The 26955-nt window shown below is 43.0% G+C and overlaps 1 protein-coding gene and 1 pseudogene across 1 annotated transcript in view; one reads left to right on the top strand and one right to left on the bottom strand.

Moving 5' to 3' along the window:
* Nucleotides 1-26955, bottom strand: part of LOC126175240 (juvenile hormone esterase-like) — a 170181-nt gene that overhangs the window by 126445 nt on the left and 16781 nt on the right. The gene's annotated exons all lie outside the window — the stretch shown is intronic.
* LOC126177505 (5S ribosomal RNA) lies at nt 12634-12751 on the top strand (annotated as a pseudogene).

Genomic DNA, 26955 nt, shown 5'->3' with positions numbered 1-26955 from the left:
ACTATCACCCAACACACTTATGCGGCCGCGTTGTGACTTAGCTGATGAAGTTTTCTTTCGTTGTGTGCGGTATAAATATTCGATGTGGTGCCCCTCGAAACACGGAACCGTTCTGCTACCTTGGTTACACAGGCGCCCACCGTACGAGCACCAACAATTTTGCCACGTTGGAGTTCACGTAGTTCCTACATAACACACTCACAACCATACAGAAGACTGTTCTGAGAACAACTGGCACTCGCAACATACGGAGGAGGTCGCATAGGCAGCGTCTGTGGTCAAATACAACAGCGCAACCTGCAGCATTGACCAGCATCTGAATTATGTTGAAGCATGCGTTTTTCTCGGTGTTCCCATATTTTTGTACAAACCGTGAAAGTGTCATCATTAGGGACTGGATTATTTGCATTTGCATGTTGCATATGCATTAGCATATTCGAATCCTTTTCACCGGTTATTGCATATTTTAACTAAAAACTAGTGAAGATGCTTATTTTCGCTCTTTGTTTACAACATTTTAAAAAATTTGACAGGCGGTCTCTAGCTCGATCTAGTTTTGATGTCTCACAGATTGACCGCGACCTAGAACTGCGTGCAATCGATAACCGAGAGACTGCTGCCCTAGCGAAATCATTACAGAACAGAAACACGCAGACAGTCAATGCTCCTGCGCACGCATCCCCGGTTAATCCCCTCCGCTGTCATACCGTACGCGTCGGCAACAATTGAACTACGCAAGCTTTTAGTCGCAAGTCCGTTGTCTCAGTTTAGCTTTCTGTTCACTTGTACACAGTTGAACTTGCTTACGATTTATAGTGTGAAACGTGTTGTGCGCCATGCCGCCCGAAAAAAGAAACGTCGTTTCCTGGATAGCCGACCATCCTGGAACATTTACATACGACGGAATTGTTTTATGTTGTCAAGTTTGTGAGAAAAACGTTTAGTGCAAAAAAGTTTCAAATAGACCAGCATGTCAAGACAAGTCGTCATATCGCAGGAATGCAGAAGAAAAGACCACTACAACAGCATCTGACAACAGCAAGTTGCAGTAGCAAGGATTTATCCAAAGGTAACAAAAACAGCCGGTTTAATATGGATCTATGTGAACAATTCAATGCAAGCAATATTCCTCTTCACAAACTTCACAAACCGTATCCTCAAAGACTTCCTGCGCAAATATTGTTTAAATCAAAATACACCAGATGAATCAACATTTAGTTAAAATTAAACACCGACAATTTACGTAAATGTTCTGGAAGAAATACGCAATGAACTCAAGGATAGCATTACCTGGATCTCAGCTGACGAAACTACAGACACTTGTCGCCGTTACATTCCAAAAATTTAGTTGTTGGTGCTTTAAAAGAAGACCCTCCTTCTTCCTATTTAGCGGCCTGCAAAGAATTTGAAAAAGTAAATCATTCTATGATCGCCAGCTTTGTGAATGAGGATATTAGAAAAATATTTCCAGAATCTTCTGCAGATGAAAGGGTGTTTACGTTTATTGGAGATGCTGTTTCCTATATGATCAAACCAGGGAAAGCCCTCAGAGTTTTTTTTAATCCCAAACTGATTCATGTGACGTGCTTTGTTCATAGAGTACATCGCTTTGCTGAAGAAGTACGTTCCACTTTGCGAATGTAAATGAACTTATTTCATTCACAAAGGAAGTGTTTCTAAAGGCTCCTGCTCACATCTAAACCTACAAAGAAAAACTACCAAATGGGCCTTTACCTCCTGAACTAGTGGCAACTCGTTGGTGTACGTGGGTCGAAGCCGTGTTGTTTTACAATGAACATTTCGAGGCCATTACAGGGGTAGTAGACTACTTCGATAGTGCAAAGGCTTTGGCAGTTCTCCAGTGCAAGGAATGTTTTAATGATTCCGGTATTAAAAAGGACGTTGCTGTTATTAGCACTCGTTTTTCCATATAGCTGCAAGTACTATAGCGCTCCAAACTCAAGGTTTTGAATGAACGTATTCAGTTAATGAATAAAATTATTCTAGGGCACTCGTCATTGCCGGAGGTATTTCCAAGAAACTTAAAAGTTTGAAAACATCTTAAAATATAACCCAAGATTTGAACCCCTGTGCTCCGGCCGCGGTGACCGTGCGGTTCTGGCGATGCAGTCCGGAACCGCGGGACTACTACGGTCGCAGGTTCGAATCCTGCCTCGGGCAAGGGTGTGTGTGATGTCCTTAGGTTAGTTAGGTTTAAGTAGTTCTAAGTTCTAGGGGACTTATGACCTAAGATGTTGAGTCCCATAGTGCTCAGAGCCATTTGAACCATTTTTTTGAACCCTTGTGCCAAATTATTAGTTTTATTAATGGGATAGGTGAAATTTTACCAGAAACAATCCAAGTGCCAACATAGCAGCCAAATTCATATACTGCCCAGTTACCTCAGTTGATGTAGAACGGTCCTTTTCTACTTATAAAAATGTTGTGAGTGATCGAAGATTTGGAATGGTGCTTGGTGCTTGGTCCTTTATGTTTACAACAGTAGAAAAATGTAAAATTAAGTGTAAATGATGCTTTGATCCAATAGCGTTAATTGAAAGTCAGTGATATTCAAAAATATTTATGATTGTGTGTTGTTTTTTAAATAAAATATTACGGTGTTTTTGGGTGTCCCCCTCTGCGTGCGATTTATCACGAAATTGGTCCTGTACATATGGACTGTTTCACTGCGACTCACTCGCATTGCATCCGCTTGTTACAGACAACAATAACAAAGAAGGAACAATTTTTGTAACACGGTATGCGTCCCCATTTTGCAAATTTATAGAAAATAATCCCAGAAAAGCCCCCTTCCTAACTTCTACCAGAAAGTATTCAGAAAATGATATCAGCTTTTTAAATGCACCGATTTTTCACGTGGGGGTCTCTTCCTCGTAATTGATATGCACAGGTTCGACGTCGAGATATAATGCACGCAGTAACTACCATGTTTTTCTTATTATTTGATCTTGCATATTTCGACACTTTTAGTGCAGTTTTAGCATTTTTATGCATATTTGGGTGTTTTTATGATGCATATAATCCAGTCTGTAGTCATCATATACCCGACTTGTGCTGGTGTGCTTTGCAGTCCTGACAGAAACAGTATAGAGGTGAGTGGGAACGGAGCTCTTAGTGGTTGCTAGACGGTTAGGATATTACAGATTGAAAGTTCAGCTGATACTGGAATGCCTCAAATCACGACGTCACTCGTGTACCGCAATGAAGTCAAACAAACAATCTCCCAAGAATAACTCACGACCGCGACCAAGGACGGTTAACGATTACTGTCCGAAATGAAATTGGCATTGGTGGCCGAGAGTCCCCCATGGGGGAGTTCGGCGGCTAAGTTGCAGATCCATCCAGTTGACGCCATATTGAGTGACTTGCGTATCACTGGTGATGAAATGATGTTGAGGACAACACAACACCCATTCCTCCAGCGGATAAAATCTCCGCCCCGGCTGGGAATCGAAGCCGGACCCGCTGAATTGCACTCACTCACGCTGACCACTCAGGTAAGGAAGCGCACTGTCCTGAATAATCAGTTCCGTAAACCGCACATGTTGTAGTAGTATTCCATCAAAAATCCGAGCAGAAGCACATGAATTTAACAGCGTGTTAAGACATCCATTAGCTTCCGTGCCATATAGTACTACAAAACCTCAAGAAAGTCACACATAACACGCAGAAACCTGGACACCGTGTGCAGTACGTCCTTGGCTTAGGCAGTTAAGTCTGGTGGGATAAGATGCTGTATCTGTTGCTTAAAGCTGCTAGTATTAACTTATTAAATCAGAGGTACACAAGATAGCGTCTCGTGTTTGTCAGACAGTCAGATGTGTCGTGGCTCCGTAAATACATGGGATGAATTTCCGGATTCCTACAACTACACTTACATCTACAACTATACTCCACAAGCAATCTGACGGTGTGTGGCGAAGGACAGTCTGTGTACCAATGTCATTTGCCCCTTCTCCTGTTCCACTCACAATTGATTCGCGGGAAGAAAGATTGGTGATAAACCTCCCTATGGGCTCTAATCAGTCTAATTTTGTATTTCCGTGGTTTGGATGGGAGGACACGTTCTGCTTATAACTTAGTGATTAGCAACAGTTGGGGTAACAACAGAACGATGCAGCATACAATCTTTAGGCGTAGTCCGTTAATGGTTTGATGAAAATAGTGAGTTATTTCAAACGAAGCTCCGATTGCCACTCGCACCTAATTGAAGCCAAACAAGAAATATATGTGATTCGGTGGAGCGATCTAGTTGTCTCTTAAATGCCCCGTGCTAGAGTAATATGGAACTGTTATTCAGTGCCGGCCGGAGTGGCCGAGCGGTTCTAGGCGCTACAGTCTGGAACCGAGCTACCGCTACGGTCGCAGGTTCGAATCCTGCCTCGGGCATGGATGTGTGTAATGTCCTTAGGTTAGTTAGGTATAAGTAGTTCTAAGTTCTAGGGCACTGATGACCTCAGAAGTTAAGTCCCATAGTGCTCAGAACCATTTGAACCATTTGTTATTCAGTATCGAAACGCCATCGAGAGGCTGTTCGTTTAAAATACGTTCGCACCTTCGATAAAAATTTTATTAGTTGTTATTTTCCGCTTACAACAAATAATTTTATTCAAATTAAATATCTACTAGCCAGCTTCGACCTTAGCATCTTTTCCATACAGAGGCACACAGTACATAGTACATACCTGCACTCGCGTATTATGAAAATATTTTTCACATTTGCAACTGCATGCGTCGCTCTGGTAGCGTATAGTGTTGTTTAATAGTAAAGTTGACGTCGAAGCCAGTGAGTAGTATATTAATTCGAATAAATTTATTTGACACTAGAGGAAAATGATGACAATGAAAAATCGCTCCAGCTGCTTGACTAATGTAGAATAGATCACAGTTTTAATTAAATATAATTTTCAATACAGTGTCACAAAACATCCAGTAAATTGCTCAAACTAATTTTATGCTTTGTTTATATTGCAACGAAATATTTTCCAAGAGAATGTTGCTGATCAGTAGTTCTGTCACTAACATACTGTATATCTGTTTTTGTTTCTTGTCTTTTATAAATTTCATTCGTGATTTATTCAAATCGTGTGAATATTTGTTTCCTGAACGACTATGTTGTGCAATTTATATACATCCTACACTAATGGTTATAAACAGACTGAAATTATTCTCCAGTGAAATTAATGTGGTAGATACGTAGCTGTAACCAAAAGTGCTAAAACAGGCCAGCATCAAAATTATTTTTCACTCCTTGTGACAACAAATACTTATCCAGGGCAACGCAACAACAGCATGATGCATAATCAGTCTTAACACTCACCCACATAACACACATACAGACTTGAAATCTCGTAACAGGTGTGCAGAATGCAAAGGCAATGCTACCATCACATGGAATATGTCAAGGAATTCCCGTAGACTGTGCAAAACTCGGTGGGAATACGAAGTGGATTTTCCATTCATTATGATGACAACACAGAGAAACGTTCGCCAGACACTATGCGCTTACATGCACATGGCGAGGATACTCTGCTGCCCCAAAACGTTAAGACAACCTGCTTAAAAGATTGTTGGTCCATCTTTATAAACTGATGCAGTAGATAATCTGCGTGACGAGGATTCGACAAGTCTTTGGTACATTTCCTGGCGCATGTGACACAAGCTATCTACGCACAGGTCCCGTAAATTACGGGCCGGTGGTTTGAGGGCGCAGAGTGTCCCAGATGTGTTCCATCGGATTCAGTTCATGTGAATCTAGTGAAGAAGACGACAACATGAATTCTGTACGTACTTCTCAAACCACTGTAGCACTGTTCCTGCCTTTTGACACGGACTGTTATCCTGCTGGAAAATACCATAGCCTATGGGGACGACATCAGGCATAAAGGGATTCAGGTGGTCCGCAATAATGTTCACATAGGCGACAGCTATCATGGTGTTTGCGATTACAATCACAGGTCCAGTGGAAGACCAGGTGAGTGTCCCTATAGCGTAATACTGTCCCCGACGTCCCCCGTCCGTTTCACGGTGCATGTTTCGAGTAGCCGTTCGGCTGGGTGACACTATATCAGGGCACGGCCATCGATCTGGTGTAACAAGAACCGCGATTCCTCCGATCAGGCGACACGTTTACACTGATACATGGACCGAACCCATTCAGCTGTTTTCTAGACTTGAGAATGCTGGTCTATTATAGTGACAATGTCAGTGAATGGAAGGGGAGGTGCGACAGCGATTTTAGCTTATTTATAGTGGGATGTGTAAGTTTCCAGTTGCTTTTTTTTGTAACTTTTGACGAACTTAAACGAAAGATAAAACGTTAATTCTTAATTTTATGTACTTAAATGACACGTAATCTTAAAGTGCGTCCCATTCGCTATACATTAGTAACATTATACATTTAAATGCGTCAGTTATTTATGTTTAAATGTGTCAGTCATTATGTTCCATAAAAGTTGTTAATCTGAAATGTGCTCTTCGGTCGGAAAGGGACGGGGCAGAATGGGATAGTGTCCCATGGTGTGTCGTGGCATGGAAACAATGAGGCCTTGATAGATCGCTGGAGGGATTTGGCACCACATCTGCACACCTAAAACCCAAAAATTCCTGGGAGAGTGCCGATGAGCTCTGACGCCACGTTCAATCACATCCCAAAAGCGTTCGATCGGGTTCAGATCTGGCAGAGTTGGTTGACCAGCGTATCAATTGGAACTAACAACTGTGTTCTTCGAACCACTCCATCACACTCCTGGCTCTGTGGCATGACGCGCTCTGTTGTTGAAAAATGCCACTGCCGTCAGGGAACTTGATCGTCATGAAGGGGTGTACGTGGACTTTAACCCTGTATGATACACCTTGGCCGTCATAGTGCCTTGGACGAGCTCCACTGGACCCATGGATGCCCACGTGAATATTCCCCAAAGCATAATGGAACTGGCGCCAGCTTGTGTGCATCCCTCAGTACAGGTGTCAAGGAGCTGTTCCCCAGGATGACGCCCTCCCATAGGCATGATCGAGAAGGTACTGGAATTCATCACACAATGCAACGCTCTGTCACTGCACCAACGTCTAGTGCCGATGCCCATTTCAGTCGTAGTTGCCGATATCGTGGTGTTAACATGGACACATGCATGGGTCATCGGCTGTGGAGGCCCGTCGTTAGGAGTGTTCGATGCACTGTGTGTTCAGACACATTTGTACACTGCCCAGCATTAAAATCTGATGTTAGTTCCGACACAGTTCACTGCCTATCCTGTTTTAGGAGTCTGCCCAGCCTACGACGTCAGACGTCTGTAATGAAGGGTTGCCGCCCAACCCCGCGATGTCTGGATGTGATTTCACCTTGGTTTCGCCACGTGTTGAAGACACTCACCACACCACTCCTCGAACGCCCGACAAGTCGTGCAGTTTCCGAAATGCTTGTGCTGAGCCTCCTGGCCGTCACAATCTGCCCTCGATAGAATGCACACCTTCCCCATTCTACATGGGACTCTTAACTAATGCCACATTCATCGTGCGTGTGTCTGACTGGCAGTCATTCCTCGCTAGGTGACGCTGCTATCGCTTGGACGGGTTATTATCGATAGTAGGTTGGTGGTCATAATGTTTTGGATAATCAGTGTACACAGCAATTGAATATTAAATTAATAACGTTGTATAGAGACATTCCTAAAGGTAAAAATAATCCCTACTACATAGTTGACAAATCATCTACATCTACACATATGCTCCGCTAGCGACAGCCACCAAGCGGTGTGTGGCAGAGGGCACAATTCGCGCCAAAGTTATATTCCCGCCCCCCGCCCCCCCCCCCCCCCCCGGTTCCACTCAAGGATCGCGCGAGGGAAAACGACTGTCTGAACGCCTCAGTACGAGCTCTTATTTCCCTTATCTTTGAATGATGATCATTATGCGATTACATCCTCGGTGAAGATTGGATTTCGGAATTTAGTGAGCAGCCCCTTCTGTTTAGCGCGTCGTCTATCTGAAAGTGTGTCCCACTTCAAACTTTCTACGAGATTTGTAACGCCCTCGCGATGGCTAAATGTACCAGTCACGAATCTTGCCGCTCTTCTTTGGACGTTCTCAATTTCTTGAATCAGACCCAACTGGGCAACTGGTAAGGGTCCCATACAGATGAACAATAAGACTGGATGAACTAACGTATTGTAAGCTATTTCCTTTGTTGAAGGACTGCATCGCTGCAGGATTCTACCAATAAACCGAAATCTAGAGTTCGCCTTACCCGTTACTTGTGTAATCTGATCATTCCATTTGAAATCATTTCCAATAGTCACACCCAGATACTTAACTGATGTTACCGCTTCCAAAGACTGGTCATTTAATTTGTATTCATACATTAATGGGGATTTTCGCCTTGTTATACGCAGTAGGCTACACTTACTAATATTGAGAGATAACTGCTAGTTACTACATCACGCATTTATTTTCTACAAATCCTCGTTGATTTGTTTTCCAACTTTCGTGTGATACAACTTTCCTGTAGACTACAGCATCATCGGCAAACAGTCTAAGGCCACTGTCAATACCATCCTCCAGATCGTTTATGTAAATCGTAAAAAGCAGAGGACCTATTACGCTGCCCTGGGGCACACCTGAAGTTACTCTTGTTTCTGTTGAAGTTACCCCGTTCAGGACGACATACTGCTCCCTGTCTGCTAGAAAATTTTCTATCAAACCGCATATGTCATTGGATAGACCGTAAGCGCGCACTTTTTGTAGCAAGCGACAGTGCGGAACTGAGTCGAACGCCTTTCGAAAGTCGAGAAATATGGCATCAACCTGGGAGCCGGTATCTAGAGCCTGTTGTGTATCATGCACAAAGAGGGCCAGCTGTGTCTCGCATGACCGCTGTTTCCTAAAACCGTGCTGGTGCCTGTTTCAAAAAGGTCTTTACAACTTTAAAAATTAATATAAATTTGTTGAGAGAAGATACAGAGCTGAGTTTAGCGTTATTTTGTAGGGAAACAGATCAAGTTTATCTACCTTAAACAAAAGGTGCTGTATGTGGCTTTCGTTGGTTATCCTGCACACATTCCATCGGAAGTCAGTTTCTTCCCAAACTTTCTGTAGCATTTCAGGTGTAACTTGCTCAGTGGCAGCGTAGATTTTTGCTGTAAGTTCAGGTAGACAAGCCGGAACATTAGGTACAAACACGATACCCTTGATGAATCCACATTTTTAAAAAAATCAAGTGGTGTCGGGTCTGGGGAACGTGGGGGCCATGCAATTGGCGCATCACGGCCAATCCATTGACCTGGAAAGCGGTCACTGGGAAAATCCAGGGCGTCAGCCAGGTAGAGGCGTGGTGCACCATCTTGCATGAAGTAAACATTCCATTCTTGGGTATCCCCATCGATCAGCGGTATCAAAATTGTTGTAACATATCGAGGTACACTATCCCGTTAATGGTTCTTTCAAAGTTGTTGAGTCCTTCCTGAAACACCCTGTAGAATGTTTAAAAATGTGTTCGCTGTAAAACAAACAGACAAGGTGGTAGCATTCCTACGGGGAAGGGGGGGGGGGGGATGGAGAGCAGACATTTAGTACAAAGATGAAACATCTCATTAACAAGTAATTAGTTCTCAGCCAGAAGAAAGAAATTCTTTAGCACTCAGTTTTGACAAAGAAACCTACTTAGCTGGGCAGGACTGGGTTATTGTACTTATTACTAGACATCCTACATTGTCTATTTTCAAGCCAGAAAATACACTTCATGCATGAGTTATGGGATTCAATAAAATAACAGTAAGAATAACAGCAACAGTGATCTGGTATTACGCATTATAAATAACTGTCCATTTTTCAAAATGACATTAAAATATTTTCTTATTGTTAACGATTCTTTTGAAATTCCATGTTGTTTGTCAAAACCGTTAAACAACTTTACGTCTTTAATTTTAAGATGATATTCCTAATAATTTCCACGTTTATGGAAAAATCTCCCAAAATTGTCTTGTTCCATCCTGCCTCGTGGATGGGGCAGTGGGGGAAATATATATATGGATTTCTTCGCAAAAATGTAAAAAATACATAACATAGTGTTTTAAGTGATTTTCAAGTAAGGTGAGTTAGGAAACACTACACGGTGTATTTTTATACCTTTAAAAGGCTTTCTCTTGTGTTGTTCTATTTTACAAGACCTGTTAATGTAAGTATTCCGTTCCGTCTGCAGTTCCCCTAGGAGTCGTTTGCTGCCCAACCCCATGTTCAGCAGTTTCCGCTGAAAAGCGTGCTTGGAAATACTTGTTTATGCACCAACACTGTACTGTGTCGTCGGATCTGCGACCGATCACTTCATATCCAGCATTGCTGAGAGGGCAAGCGCCTGACATTCAACTTCTGTGAATACGCATAGATGTCTGACATATTGTCGCCCTCTGATGGTTTCACCTTTTTCATCCACTTTCCATAGAGTTCAAGACCGAGGCCCCACAAACAGCCGACAAAACAGCCGTTAGAGAGCTCGATTCCATGCACCTGGCCATAACAATCCTTCCTTTGTCAGAGTACACTACGTCAGCAGATTTACTCATTTTCGGTTCATATCGTCGCTGGAATGATTCTCCAAACAGCTCTGCTCCCCTTGCACACTCAGGTGACAAAATTCACGGGATAGCGGTGTGCACATACACTCCTGGAAATGGAAAAAAGAACACATTGACACCGGTGTGTCAGACCCACCGTACTTGCTCCGGACACTGCGAGAGGGCTGTACAAGCAATGATCACACGCACGGCACAGCGGACACACCAGGAACCGCGGTGTTGGCCGTCGAATGGCGCTAGCTGCGCAGCATTTGTGCACCGCCGCCGTCAGTGTCAGCCAGTTTGCCGTGGCATACGGAGCTCCATCGCAGTCTTTAACACTGGTAGCATGCCGCGACAGCGTGGACGTGAACCGTATGTGCAGTTGACGAACTTTGAGCGAGGGCGTATAGTGGGCATGCGGGAGGCCGGGTGGACGTACCGCCGAATTGCTCAACACGTGGGGCGTGAGGTCTCCACAGTACATCGATGTTGTCGCCAGTGGTCGGCGGAAGGTGCACGTGCCCGTCGACCTGGGACCGGACCGCAGCGACGCACGGATGCACGCCAAGACCGTAGGATCCTACGCAGTGCCGTAGGGGACCGCACCGCCACTTCCCAGCAAATTAGGGACACTGTTGCTCCTGGGGTATCGGCGAGGACCATTCGCAACCGTCTCCATGAAGCTGGGCTACGGTCCCGCACACCGTTATGCCGTCTTCCGCTCACGCCCCAACATCGTGCAGCCCGCCTCCAGTGGTGTCGCGACAGGCGTGAATGGAGGGACGAATGGAGACGTGTCGTCTTCAGCGATGAGAGTCGCTTCTGCCTTGGTGCCAATGATGGTCGTATGCGTGTTTGGCGCCGTGCAGGTGAGCGCCACAATCAGGACTGCATACGACCGAGGCACACAGGGCCAACACCCGGCATCATGGTGTGGGGAGCGATCTCCTCCACTGGCCGTACACCACTGGTGATCGTCGAGGGGACACTGAATAGTGCACGGTACATCCAAACCGTCATCGAACCCATCGTTCTACCATTCCTAGACCGGCAAGGGAACTTGCTGTTCCAACAGGACAATGCACGTCCGCATGTATCCCGTGCCACCCAACGTGCTCTAGAAGGTGTAAGTCAACTACCCTGGCCAGCAAGATCTCCGGATCTGTCCCCCATTGAGCATGTTTGGGACTGGATGAAGCGTCGTCTCACGCGGTCTGCACGTCCAGCACGAACACTGGTCCAACTGAGGCGCCAGGTGGAAATGGCATGGCAAGCCGTTCCACAGGACTACATCCAGCATCTCTACGATCGTCTCCATGGGAGAATAGCAGCCTGCATTGCTGCGAAAGGTGGATATACACTGTACTAGTGCCGACATTGTGCATGCTCTGTTGCCTGTGTCTATGTGCCTGTGGTTCTGTCAGTGTGATCATGTGATGTATCTGACCCCAGGAATGTGTCAATAAAGTTTCCCCTTCCTGGGACAATGAATTCACGGTGTTCTTATTTCAATTTCCAGGAGTGTATAAAGATAGCGATAGTATCACGTACACAAGGTATAAAAGGGCAGCTTGTTGGCGGAGCTGTCGTTTGTACACAGGTGATTCATGTGGAAAGATTTCCGACGAGATTGTGGCCGCACGACGGTAATTAACAGGCTTTGAACGCGGAATGGTAGGTGGAGCTAGGCGCATGTTACATTCCATTTCGGAAATCGTTAGGGAATTCAATATTCCGATATCCATTGTGTCAAGAGTATGTCTAGAATACCACATTTCGGACAGTACCTCTCACCACGGACAAAACAGTGGCCGACGGTCTTCATTTAACTGTACATACAGTTGTCAGTGCTCACAGAGGAGCGACACTGCGTGAAATAATCTCAGAAATCAATGTGGGACGATCGGTGAGTGTATCCATTCACACGGTGTAGCGAAATTTGGCATTAATGGGCTATAGCAGCAGACGATCGACGCAAGTACCTTTGCTAACAGCACAACATTGCCTGCAGCACGCCGCTCCTAGGCTCGTGACCATTTCGGTTAGACCGTAGACGACTGGATCCAGCGGCCTTGCCGCAGTGGTAACACCGGTTCCCGTCAGATCACCGAAGTTAAGCTCTGTCGGGCTGGGCTAGCACTTGGATGGGTGACTATGCGGTCTACCGAGCGCTGTTGGCAAGCGGGGTGCACTCGGCCCTTGCGCCTTGTGAGGCAAACTGAGGAGCTACTTGACTGAGAAGTAGCGGCTCCAGTCTCGGAAACTGACATACGGTTGGGAGAGCCGTGTGCTGACCACATGCCCCTCTATATCCGCATCCAGTGACGTATATGGGCTGAAGATGACACGGCGGCCGGTCGGTACCGTTGGGCCTCCATGGCCTGTGTGGGAGGATTTTTTTTTCTAGAGAACTGGAAAACTGTGGGCTCGTCAGATGAGTGCCGATTCTAGTTGGTAAGAGCTGATGGCAGCGTACAAGTGTGGCGCAGACACCCAAGTTGTCATCGTCACCACGCGAGCTAGTAACGGCTCGATAATAGTGTGGGATATATTCGCATGGAATGGACTGGGTCCTCTGGTCCTACTGAACCGATCATTGACTGGAAATGGTTATGTTCGTCTACCTGGAGACCATTTTCAGCCATTCATGGACTCCAGTGTTCCAAAACAACGACGGAATTTTTACGGATGACAAGGCGCCATGTCACAGGACCATAGTTCGCGATTGGTTGAAGAACATTGTGGACTACTAGAGCGAATGATTTGGCCACCCAGATCGCCCGAAATGAATGCGTCGAGCATTTATGGGACATGATCGAGGTCAGGTCGTGCATAAAATCATGCACCGGCGACACTTTCGCAACTATGGACGGCTAAGGGGCAGCATATCTCAGTATTTCTACACGGTACTGCCAATGGCTTGTTGAGTCCATGCTACGTCGAGTTTCTGTGCTACGCCGGGTGAAAGAAGGTCCGACACGATACTAGGAGGTATCCCATGGTTTTGTCGTTTCAATGCATGCTTTTCTTACCGCGGCACTTAACTCTCAACTCCACCAGTCGCTATTCGGTCTCGCAGTGTGCAGTGTTCGTAACGTATTTGTTCCTCAGTGCATGTTTCAGATGTTTACGAAACCACGAGGGCTACCTGGAACGCAGCCTCCTCCTACATGTAGCGTGGGAAGTAGTGAAGGAAACAGAGCAGTCGCTACACAAAATCACATGAAAGAAAGGAAGGAATGTTAAGATTTGGCAACTCGTCAACGACGACGTCATTAGAGACGGTGATCAACTGCTGACCGGAGAATGATAGAGAGAAATCGGTCGTGCCCATTGAAAGGAATATACCCCTCATTTGCCTTAAGTCACTTTTTTCCTGATCTATTGTGCAATACTTCTGCATACGCTGAGAATCAGCTGATAATACTTACACCAAGCATTGCTTATCCTTATATCTTTCTTTAATTTGCTATTACTTCCCGTAGCTACTACGATTTTGTGCGTAACAGTCTCTCAGAGGGCTGCAAAGAGTGACAGTGTTACCAAATTCGGTGGCACATGGAGAACGAGGTATTCGGTTCTGTTTGCTATGATATTTTGATTTAGTCATGTATCTTGTGTGATTTTCCATAAGGACGGCTTTTGTTTACTAAAAGATAAAGAGAACTTGAACCAGAGCTTTTCCGGAAGTAAAGAAACTTTGCATCAGCGTCAACCCCGCTATCTACGAGTAGACTACTCTGAAGCTAAGGACGTAATGGGCGAGCATTATACAATCAACAACCAGAAGCCAAGCGCTGATTTGCAGACCGTTGCCATCACTGATAGACCGGCTAACACACAAATTACTTCTTTCCTATTCTCCCCTTTCATGACTAGGCTATTATATTCTACGGCTAATAACGTTTCAAAAAATATGACGTGTTGACACCATGCTTTTGCGATAAATAGAGCCACGTTCCCTCCACCAAAACCGGCCTTGCCCTGAGTAAGGCCGTTGTAATACGATCGAAATGTTGTTTTTAAGTTTGTAATTAAAGTATTTTATACAATGACGCGGTACAGCACCCAGAAGAATTTTAATCATCATGACACCGGTCGCGGAAGCCTAAGTAGCTATGTCAATATTAATTTCTTCAGAGAAAGTGGGAGGTCATGTAGGGCCTAAGATACTGAACACGTAATCGTGAGGTACAGGACTCAGATCCCCGTCTGTCCGTATTAAATTAGGTTTGCCGTCAACTCCAGAACTTTGAACTAATTCTGTGTCGAAGAGACATTAAATACTAACATCCAACACTATATTTTGCATTGTAGAGGATGGATTGGTTTTAAAAAGATCAATATACTTAGCGCAAAGCCTTTTCCATAATTCTTCAGTGTCATTAGCACAATTGACCAATGACCGTTCTTAAGAACTGGAAAGAGCTGCATCTGATGACGTGGTAGTCAACCTGGTCCCCAACGCCCACTGTTTGGCGCTACAGCTTTCATGGTGAGCGGTAGACGATAGCGGTTTTAAATAATTTTCAAAGTTTTCATACAACTTTGACATAAAATATTTGGTACGTATGTAATTATTATAATATGTTTTAACTTGCTGTAACTCCGTTTTATAAATCTTACAAAGTGAAGTTACTTCACTACTTCACAATAACCATTACTCTGGAAATGGTCGGCACTTAGAAAATTTTATAACTAACAGACGTACAAAAGTGAGCGGTAAGTAAAAAATGTTCTCTACCCCTGATTTATATAGTAATTTTTGAGAAACAACTGCTAGATTAAATTTTGGAAATTAAATGGTGGAAGTACGTGTTTGAAGTAACAGAAGGGAATATTTTAAAAAAGCAAAAATTGAGAATTTTTAGTTGTTTCTCGTCGAAGAAGTATGAAGGTATATAGAAAATTTCTCAACTTGCACAGAGAAGACGTCGGTAAAATATTTTTTTTTGTTATGTTCTTTCTTTTCACGCAGTAATATAACTCAAAAGTCAACCTGACTTGCGAAATCGTTTTCTTTGACGGCATTTAAAATTATTGACTTACGTTTGTTTCGATCAACTGGATTACATGAAGTACAACACAATTATTAAAATCTACATTTTGAACATTTCATCGAGAGCAGAACTTCATTATAAATCGGTTACGATGTATTAGGAGCCTGCTTCTAAATTTTTTTACACGTTATAAACTGATCGACTGAGTGACTCCTGTAGACTGGAATGTGTTTACTTCATAATTTAGAATTACATTTCAATTTTGATATAGTTCTGAGAACATCACAACGTTGTTAATAATTTTCTTGTATTACATCTGCATATACAGGGTGAGTCACCTAACATTACCGCTGGATATATTTCGTAAACCACATCAAATACTGACGAATCGATTCCACAGATCGAACGTGAGGAGAGGGGCTAGTGTAATTGGTTAATACAAACCATAAAAAATGCACGGAAGTATGTTTTTTAACACAAACCTACGTTTTTTTAAATGGAACCCCGTTAGTTTTGTTAGCACATCTGAACATATAAACAAATACGTAATCAGTGCCGTTTGTTGCATCGTAAAATGTTACTTACATCCGGAGATATTGTAACCTAAAGTTGACGCTTGAGTACCACTCCTCCGCTGTTCGGTCGTGTGTATCGGAGAGCACCGAATTACGCAGGGATCCAAAGGGAACGGTGATGGACCTTAGGTACAGAAGAGACTGGAACAGCACATTACGTCCACATGCTAACACCTTTTTATTGGTCTTTTTCACTGACGCACATGTACATTACCATGAGGGGTGAGGTACACGTACACACGTGGTTTCCGTTTTCAATTACGGAGTGGAATAGAGTGTGTCCCGACATGTCAGGCCAATAGATGTTCAATGTGGTGGCCATCATTTGCTGCACACAATTGCAATCTCTGGCGTAATGAATGTCGTACACGCCGCAGTACATCTGGTGTAATGTCGCCGCTGGCTGCCACAATACGTTGTTTCATATCCTAGGGGGTTATAGGCCCATCACGGTACACATTCTCCTTTAACGTACCCCACAGAAAGAAGTCCAGAGGTGTAAGATCAGGAGAACGGGCTGGCCAATTTATGCGTCCTCCACGACCTATGAAACACCCGTCGAACATCCTGTCAAGGGTCAGCCTAGTGTTAATTGGAGAATGTGCAGGTGCACCATCATGCTGATACCACATACGTCGACGCGTTTCCAGTGGGACATTTTCGAGCAACGTTGGCAGATCATTCTGTAGAAACGCGATGTATGTTGCAGCTGTTTGGGCCCCTGCAATGAAGTGAGGACCAATGAGGTGGTCGCCAATGATTCCGCACCATACATTTATAGTCCACGGTCGCTGTCGCTCTACCTGTCTGAGCCAGCGAGGATTGTCCACGGACCAGTAATGCATGTTCCGTAAATTCACTGCCCCGTGGTTTGTGAAACCTGCTTCATCGGTAAACAGGTAGAACTGCAACGCATTCTCTGTTAATGCCCATGGACAGAATTGCACTCGATGATTAAAGTCATCACCATGTAATTGCTAATGTAGCGACACATGAAACGGGTGAAAGCGGTGACGATGCAGTATGCGCTTGACACTACTTTGACTCAGTCCACCGGCTCTCGCAATGTCCCGTGTACTCATGTGTGGGTTCATGGCAACAGCAGCTAACACACCAACTGCACCCGCTTCTCCTGTGACGGGCCTGTTACGGACCCGTTTGCGTGGTACGACCATACCTGTTGCATACAGTTGGCGGTAGATGTTTTGCAATGTGCGGCACGTTGGATGCTCTCTGTCCGGGTACCGTTCTGCATACACCCTGCAGGCTTCAGCTGCATTTCGTCGACACTCGCCATAGATGAGTATTATCTCCGCCTTTTCAGAGTTCGAATACACCATGGTCACAGTTCCTACAACACTACACATCACAGACGTCTGGTAACAAGGTGTACTACAGTTGGTCTGCGTGCGGAGACGAATGCAGAATAACAATAGCAGCAAGCGCTACATGCAGACACTGCGACAGCTAGACCAAACCACAACAGTGCACTACAGCCACACTCGTAAACACGGTCGTCATCGTAAACATGTCCCTGCACATGCTGCTCGCCGACCGTGGCCCGTGTTTGTTACAACACGCAACTGAACGTCGGAGGTTTCAAGCGTCAACTTACGTTACAATATCTCCGGATGTAATTAACATTTTACCATGCAACAAACGGCATTGTTTACGTATTTCTTTATATGTTCAGATTTGCTAACAAAACTAACGGGGTCCCATTTAAAAAAACGTAGGCTTCTGTTAAAAAACATACTTCCGTGCATTTTTGTATGGTTTGTATTAAACAATTACACTAGCCCCTCTCCTCACATTCGGTCTGTGGAATCGGTTCGTCAGTTTTTGATGTAGTTTATGAAATATATCCAGCGGTAACGTTAGGTGACTCACCCTGTATACTCCGTAAGCCATAGCACAGTGCATGGCGAAGTGTACTTTACCCAATATTAGCGAACTTGTATCCTATTCCATGCTGCCTATATTCCTCTGCATGTATCTTTTCTTATTCTCACGATCCATACGCAAAATATGCTGTGGTGACTGCAGAAAGGCCGCACTGTCTTCAGGTTCCCTGAATTTACACGGCAAGGTTTCGCAAACATTATATCATCTTTCTTCCACTGACATTCAATTAACTTACTCTAGAATTTCTGTTGCAGTTTCATTCGCGCTATGCTATCCTCTTATTATCCTTGCATAGCATCTTTGAATTTGCTCGTGCGAAACTCAGCTTGATCTTCTCTCACATGATATACTGGGAACTATGGATAAAGAGCAACAAGCAGATTCCACATTTTTACATTTCCGAAAGGCATTTGTCACGGTGAACACTGCAGGCTGTTAACGAAGGAACGAACTTATGAAAGAGGTTCCCGCATAAGTGAGTGGCTCGAAGACTTCTTATGTAAGAGAACCTAGTACGTTGTTATCGACGGCGAGTGTTCATCAGAGTATCGTCAGAAGTCCGCCATGGGCCTCTGATAGGACCGCTATTATTTACTATATACATACGAGATTTGGCGGACAGTGTGGGCAGCAATCTGTGGCTTTTTGCTTATGATGCTGTGTGACGTACGGAAAGGTATCGAAGTTGAGTGACTGTAGGGGGAGGATACAAGATGACTTAGACGAATTTTCTTGCTAGTGTGATTGATGGCAGCTGGTTCTTTAATGTAGAAAAACGTAAGTTAAAGCAAATGAATAGGGAAAACAACCCCTTAATCTTCGGACACAGCATTAGTAGCGAGTGCCTGACACAGACATGTAGCTTAAACGTCTGGGCTTAACGGTGCAGAGCGATATGAAATGGAATGAGGGTGTGAGGACTGTGGTCGAGAGAATTTAGGAAAGTATGTTTCATCTGTGTAAGAGGCCGCATATACGACGCTAGTGCGACATATTCTTGAGTACTGTTCGAATGTTTGGGATTCATAGCGAGTATAATTAAAGAAAGACATCGAAGCAGTTCAGAGGCGAGCTACTAGGGATGCTTTGGGAACTTAAATAGAAATCCATGAAAGGAAGGCAAAGTTCTTTTCGAGAAACACTGTTGAGAAAATCTAGAGAACCGGCATTTAAACCTGGCTGCAGAACGACTCTAGTACCGGCAACAAAAATTTCACGTAAGGACCATGAAGATTAGACACGAGAAATTAGGGTACATACGAAGGCATATAGACAATCGTTTGCCTCTCGCTCTGTTTGCCACTGAACAAGTAAGACAGTGATTAGTAGTGGTACAGTCATCCTCAAAAGTATCCGAACGACCTTAATTGCATTTCGCCTGATTCGCATGCAACCGGCATAACGCAGCTGTCTAGCAGGTCCTCTAATCGCTCCTTGGTACAGTCGTTTGACTATTGAAAATGGTTCCAACAAGTCACCACTAGAAAACACTGCTCTGTATCGCAGTAACTCATGATGTAAAGTAATACCACGATGCTACAAATATCAGGGAACACCTTATCACAGATAAAGCTTGTAAGCTCACATTTATTACAATAAATGACATACCTGAAATGTTACCACTCTCATTATTACGACAGACAGGTAATGCACGTAGTAAGTTCGTCGTATTCATGATTTCCTCTTCAAAGTAACATGCAGTACTTATTATTTAACACAAAATGATATTAAAAATTTAAGTTATCCGCGAACAGCTAGTTGAGAATATGTATGAACTTCAAATGACACGACGAACCGTCTCGTTCTGCATATGGATTCAAACACAGGTCAGGCAGACTAAGCAAAGATTTCGTGACTGACGCAAACTAACAGTCATTCCTGATTAGGCATACAGAGAGTGATATACCTCGATTTTACACAGTATCAGTTAGCAAATATCAACTTTAAATCACGTAACACAAACATTTTTAATGGACGCGAATTCCTCCCCAGCATCTCTTGTCTCTGTTAACGAACTACGAGAGATGTTAAATATTGCTTCTTCACAAGTAACTTACTTAAAATGCCGTGAGGTAAAGCTTCGTGTTGGACAGGGATTCGAACCCAGAACCTAATCGGATTGATATCGAAACACAACCAACTGTGACATATCGGATTTCCTTGCCAATAGCTAGATGTTTTAACTGAAATGACGAGAAGAAACATTAATTTTTTCCTTCTCAGGACTCCAACCCGGCACCTATCGCTGTTATATTCTAGAGAAAACGAACGTTAAATATGGGTTTGTTGCACCAGGAGCGACATGTGAGCATGTTTGAACTAGAAATAATATGACGAAGAGTTCAGTGCTCACTGAGAATAGAGCCCCACACATATCGTTGTTGACTACACACAAAGAGACGTCAGCTACCGAATTTTTCTCCACCAGCAGCTCGGAATAACGTCTTGAACTTACAGTGATCTCGCAACTAGTTCTGTGTGCCACTGGGAGTCAAAAACGTCAGATATCGTTATTTTCGACAACGAATAAAAAAAACATTAAAAATCAAAATTATTATCCACCAGCAGATAGGTGGTCTCATGCTAGAGCTTGATAATACATAATGAAATCTTTAGTGCCGAGCCAGGATTCGAACCCTTTCACACGTAATATGTGGAGATGTTGAGGAATCTGCATTTTTGAACAAACAACAATTTGTAGCCGAGCTGTATTGCCACGACGGGATCAAATTCCGCGTTAAAGGCGGTCTGAGTTGCATTCTCAGTTCAGAACCAATTTTATCGACATACAGAAGCTCAGATAAATGATGGAATAAGTGTCCTGTGACTCTACATAGCGTTTGTTTCGTCACTAGAAATAAATAACTACTATAAGAAAGGTTACTGGTGATAGAGTTTCTACATGTCGCCACTCCAGACTTTATTGTGGTTCAACCTAACGTCTACTTGGCAGAGAAGGAATATCATCTTTAATGTGAATTTCAGACCACACTGCCATTGTATCTTCTTCACTTGGTGTAGTCAGAAGAGAATGGAATCTTTCTCTCCCTATCTAAAATCATTGACAGAAGTGGAAATCGAACCCAGACCATAGGTATAAGAACTTACCATCAGTCCAACAGACCACCAAACCCTCTTTTCTGCGACTCATTATTCTATTGTAACGCCATTGCGCCACACTGGATGAGAATTCTGACACACAGGCTCCCTGTAGTAAATTGCAGCACGTTCAGTAAATTCATTTACTTCGTTGAACGAATCACCATGAACTAGCTGCCTCGGCTACCCAGTGCATACATTCGACTCTATTTTGTAATCACCGAAATAAAATCACGTAACTGCCTCCTACACGGAACTGCCAACAGTGTAGGATGCAGAAATTTGAATAGTAAGTGTTCCTTTCCAGTTGAGCTATTCTATTGCGCTATCTGTTTGTAAAAAACGTGGTGCAGCGCAAAAGAAAGGCTGTAACTAACTGTTTCTCTCATTGTCAAAAGTCTAGACCCGGCCATTTGCATTATCTCGCAGCGCTGTAGTATGCAGAAGTTCTGGAGGAGTCGTTGTTCAGCTTTGGAGCTGTTAGAGCTATGTGTCAACTAGCAGCATAATGGTATGTGTTGTGCACCGTAGATAAGACGTCGCGAGTTCGAATACATTTACTACTAAAGTTTTTTAAAACGCAATTCTGCTGTCTGCTGAAGTTACCAATCTAATGGAACTTTGAACATAATTCCCTTCACTTCTCAACCCAAAATAGTCGCATGTGGAAAAAAGGCTAACTTCTGTGACATTTTGTTCTTTTCAGGTTTAATGGAAAGCGAGGCAGCAGATGCATCTCGAAGCTTTTGTATTATGTATGGCGAGAGCGAATCGTGCACAAATACGTCAGAAAAGTATTTTCTACATTACCTGTCGTTTGGTAGTGGCATTTTATTCTTCTTCAAACATTCTTTGACAGCTTTAACTCAGAATAAGTTTTCTACATGCATGTAATCAATAAACTGCATGTGCAGCGTCAGACTGTTATAGAAAACATCAGACAATTCGCATATATCGTTGATGATTAATTACGCTCTCATGTTTACTATTGTTTCAACAACACTAAAGGAAACCTTACGAAAACTGTGCACTGTATTATAAGAAATGAAATAAAACTACCCACGATAACCTTACGACGAAAGTCTGTTTTAATATAACTGAGTATCTGTACACAAGCATGCCTCTATCGACACGAATTAGTAAAATACTACTCACTTAGATTTTGATTGGGTCTGTGTTTAATTGGTATGCTGTGTCATACTCAAGAGGTATGCAAATGTGGCATTTGATAAATATAGTTATGTATTTCTAGCAATCCAAAATTTGCTTGTCAGCAGCGGAAAGAGGCTTACCTGTTGTGCAGCTTTGTAAGTTTTTCACCATTGCACTATGAGCCGAAAGTATTTTCTTGCGATTTCCTTACTGATGTTTGATCTGACTGTTTGTAGCTCTTCCACAGAAGGGGTAAAAACGTTGTAGTCAGTGGGACTGGAACTGTGAACCATAACAGACGCCTTTTCACAGGTCAGCACGTTACCACAGAGCAGGCGAACAGGTATATGTATGAGCTTCCTCTTACGAGGCCAGTAGGGGCTAGAACTCATAAACCGCTATTTAAAGGACGAGATTAGTAGCGATTTCCACCTGCAACGACTTTCCTGTGCTGAAAACCGCAAGTTTACAACCTTTTGTTACACCTCAAGCGACAATAGCTGAGATTATTCAATGGAAATGACAGGTAAAATCTAGTGAACTTTGAGTCTTAATTCCGCGCACACAAGGAAGTAACTCGTCGATCACAGAGTTGTCAAACATACGTTGCCTTGTTGCCAGATCTCAGTTACAGTACCAGCAGGAAGAAGACGAACCGATGTGATCCTACAACGGGCTGGGAAGTGACCATAGCTGGTGTCTCCAAGTCGCAGCTGCTACGGCCTGGAATACATAATGCGACTGATTCACATTTCTGTAACTAGGTTTAGGGATTGCTGCGTAGTTACTATAAATACTCAGGATTGACTGCAAACTAAGCATCATAAATCAGTAACTCTCATAGTTGTTTTTATATTTCTTTCGCAAGTGTCCTCATAACTAAGAAACTCATTCACAGGCGTTTTCGTGCCTCGCCAATAGTCGAGCACAACAAACAAATAAAAAAAATTGTGTGTGTGTGTGTGTGTGTGTGTGTGTGTGTGAGAGAGAGAGAGAGAGAGAGAGAGAGAGAGAGGGAGAGAGAGAGAAATAAAAAAGAATGAGAGAGAGAGAGAGAGAGTGAGTATGTAAAAAATTGTTGTAAAGAAATTGAATCATGATATGTAAGGAAATCTTTCATTTAAAATTACACGTTCCACATCATTGCGAAATGTCGTATTCATAATCTATGGAACAAGAATTAATCTAATCTAATCACATCATATTGATGACTAGCCATGAAGAGTCATGAATTACCGAAATTTTTGCCAATACCAGTAACCAAATCCAAACTTGAAAATAAAAGACGACAATTTTTGTAATAAACCGAGACCCCTATCAATACCAACAGTAATGTGCTTATACTGACAACCTGACTGTTAGTTTTGCCTGATTTTGTAATAATTTAAATAAAACAACATGACCTTCCAGTGGGAGACATTTCGTCCCCCTTTTTCTTCTGTGAAATTTGTCAGTAAGCTTTTTTGCCTTCCAACCATCGAAATGCGGCAGAATACGGCCGGTAAACGATTCACAAACCCCGATTTAGTGCCGTTAAGATAATTTCTCCATACATAGTCGTAGCTGAAGGAATTTAGTTTCTTCTCAAATCGTCTTAAGCAGCAACGTTCACAGATATCTCAAATAGGAAAAAGCTCACTGTCCAGGTACGAAGGTTGTAAAACAAACTTCCCACAGTTTGCGTCAGGTTGATCTTTTCGTCTGATAACACAGCGTGTATTTTGTCTAAGAGGTATCACAAGTAGTGTTCCTGTAGCTGTGGGAACCATTGGTTGATAACCTCAACTGGTGTCACTCTGAGCTAGAGTTTAGGGTCAGCGAATAAGTGTAAGGTCAATGAGTCGGATACGGGTTTTGCAACTGTGAAATACTTTCCTACATTATAGAAGCGAATATTAAATTTCAACTAATATTGCGATAATTTTGTGCTTGGATAGCTTAGAATGAAAATCTTTCTGTTTATTTCAAAGGAAAACAATTGATTTTCTAAAACATTGTCTGTCATACACAACTTGAAACAGGTCATGTCGACCAAATCATATGGAAGAACTGACAGCGACGTATATCGGAAGGCAGTAAGATCTCTTGCCTTTTGGTTTGGCAGTACTCGACAGCCATTTCTAGGCGCAAGTAAATGAAGAAAGGCAGCGCGTGTTTGTTATCAAGTAACGTCTTCATCAATTACTTTAGTTTTAATATAATCTACAAGTAACTGCTGATGTTTGATATTAACATGAAAACGATTCCGTAGACAGGGAAAGAACCTGTTCTTGGGAAACTACTTCTATTGTGACCAAAAGGCATTAAATGATCTTCAAGCACGTGTGTTCCAGCAGCGGTATGAATAAAATGATAGTAATAATGACGGTAATAATCGAATTACCCGGTAACTTCACACTTAACAGTGGATTTTCTCGAACTAAGAAATTTGCTCAATTTGTGAAAATTCAAAATGGCTTTACTTCCAGCCTATGATGCCTAGAAGAGCCTTTACATCCTACTGACATGAGAATAGCATAATCTCCGCGTCAGAGGCTTACTTCTACTTAACCATTTAATAGACTCGCATTTTTTCCACCGTGACTAATTTTGTAAGCTAAGCACATCATCCGTTTCAGCACACACTTTAGGGTGGGAAATGTGGCCACAATGGTCTGGTGGAACGAATTATCACAGGTGCACTGCGTGGGTTCAGGAATTTACTTTTAAGAGGCAGAAACAGATTTATTTGACCTCTGGTAACCTCAAGCGAAAGGCGTTATAATCCATAATCCGCATTAAACATCACGTTCCTTCATTACCAACTGGGCAGAGCCGGTTTACGTTGGGAAATGACATAGCGGAACTCATAGCAAACAGAAATACAGCCGCCAGCAAACTCACTTACATTAGAAAACTTTATTTTATTTGATGAACCGATAGCCATTTAAAGGAACAGGTCTCTTATTTTACTTGTACCTGATTGGACTAGAGACGTTGAAATATTTGGTGCTGGACTGTGGTTCGAATTCGTATCTCCTCTTTCGAGGATCTGAATCTCTCAGAACAGTATAGTTCAATCATTTCGTTCCTTTTCCCAAGACTGCAATCTTCTCTAGGTCTCCTCCAAAGGATCCAGTACAAAAATATTCGTAATTTCATTTCAAGCCCTATCAAGTGCACACCCACCTGCTAGTGAAAATTAACGTGCATTTTTAATGTATGTTCATGTGTTGCCAACAATCGTAATAGGTGTCGTTATTCCTGGTCAAACACGCACCCATTTTACTGTTGGTGAGTAAGCAACTGTACTTAAGCTATATTAGTGGCTGCACCGTAGGTGTGCAGTTCGATTGTCACTTAGGCACAAAACTTTGTATCCTTATTTTAGATTCAAACACCTAGCAGCTCGTTAGATTAATTCTTGTTCCATAGATTATGAATACGACATTTCGCAATGATGTGGAACGTGTCATTTAATTTCGCTCTCATGTTTACTATTGTTTCAACAACACTAAAGGAAACCTTACGAAAACTGTGCACTGTATTATAAGAAATGAAATAAAACTACCCACGTAACATTTGATTTTTCTTAGTTAACAGTCCGATCACGTATTGGGTTCGTATTTCCGTCATGGAACTTCACATCTTGCACTTCATCTATAAATGCATGCACACTTTGTTACTTCAGAATTGAGGTATATCAGACATCTTTCGTGGTTAGCTAACAGGGACGAAAGGGTATTGATAGGGGTCTCGGTTTATTACAAATATTGTCGTCTTTTATTTTCAAGTTTAGATTTGGTTACTGGTATTGGCAAACATTTCGGTAATTCATGACTCTTAATGGATAGTCATCAAAATGTTGTGATTAGATTAGATTAGATTAATTCTTGTTCCATAGATTATGAATACGACATTTCGCAATGATGTGGAACGTGTCAATTTAAATGAAAGATTTCCTTACGTAGTCCGCAGGTCGTGGTCGTGCGGTAGCGTTCTTGCTTCTCGCGCCTGGGTTCCCGAGTTCGATTCCCAGCGGGGTCAGGGATCTTATCTGCCTCGTGATAACTGGGTGTTGTGTGATATCCTTAGGTTGGTTAGGTTTAAGTAGTTCTAAGTTCTAGGGGGCTGATGATCATAGCTGTTAAGTCCCAGAGTGCTCAGAGCCATTTGAACCATTTTTTCCTTACATATCATGATTCAATTTCTTTACAACAATTTTTTACATACTCTCTCTCTCATCCTTTTTTATTTCTCTGTCTCTCCCTCTCTCTCTCTCTCTCTCTCTCTCTCTCTCTCTCTCTCTCTCTCACACACACACACACACACACACACACACACACACACACTTTTTTTTTTTATTTGTTTGTTGTGCTCGACTATTGGCGAGGCACGAAAACGCCTGCGAATGAGTTTCTTAGTTTTGAGGACACTTGCGAAAGAAATATAAAAACAACTATGAGAGTTACTGATTTATGATGCTTAGTTTGCAGTCAATCCTGAGTATTTTTAGTAACTACGCTGCAGTCCCTAAACCTAGTTACAGAAATGTGAATCAGTCGCATTATGTATTCCAGGCCGTAGCAGCTGTGACTTGGAGACACCAGCTACGGTCACTTCCCAGCCCGCTGTAGGATCACATCGGTTCGTCTTCTTCCTGCTGGTACTGTA

The sequence above is a fragment of the Schistocerca cancellata genome, chromosome 3 (assembly GCF_023864275.1).
Source record: "Schistocerca cancellata isolate TAMUIC-IGC-003103 chromosome 3, iqSchCanc2.1, whole genome shotgun sequence".
Lineage (NCBI taxonomy): Eukaryota > Metazoa > Arthropoda > Insecta > Orthoptera > Acrididae > Schistocerca > Schistocerca cancellata.
This window is presented reverse-complemented; position numbering and strand designations above follow the sequence as displayed.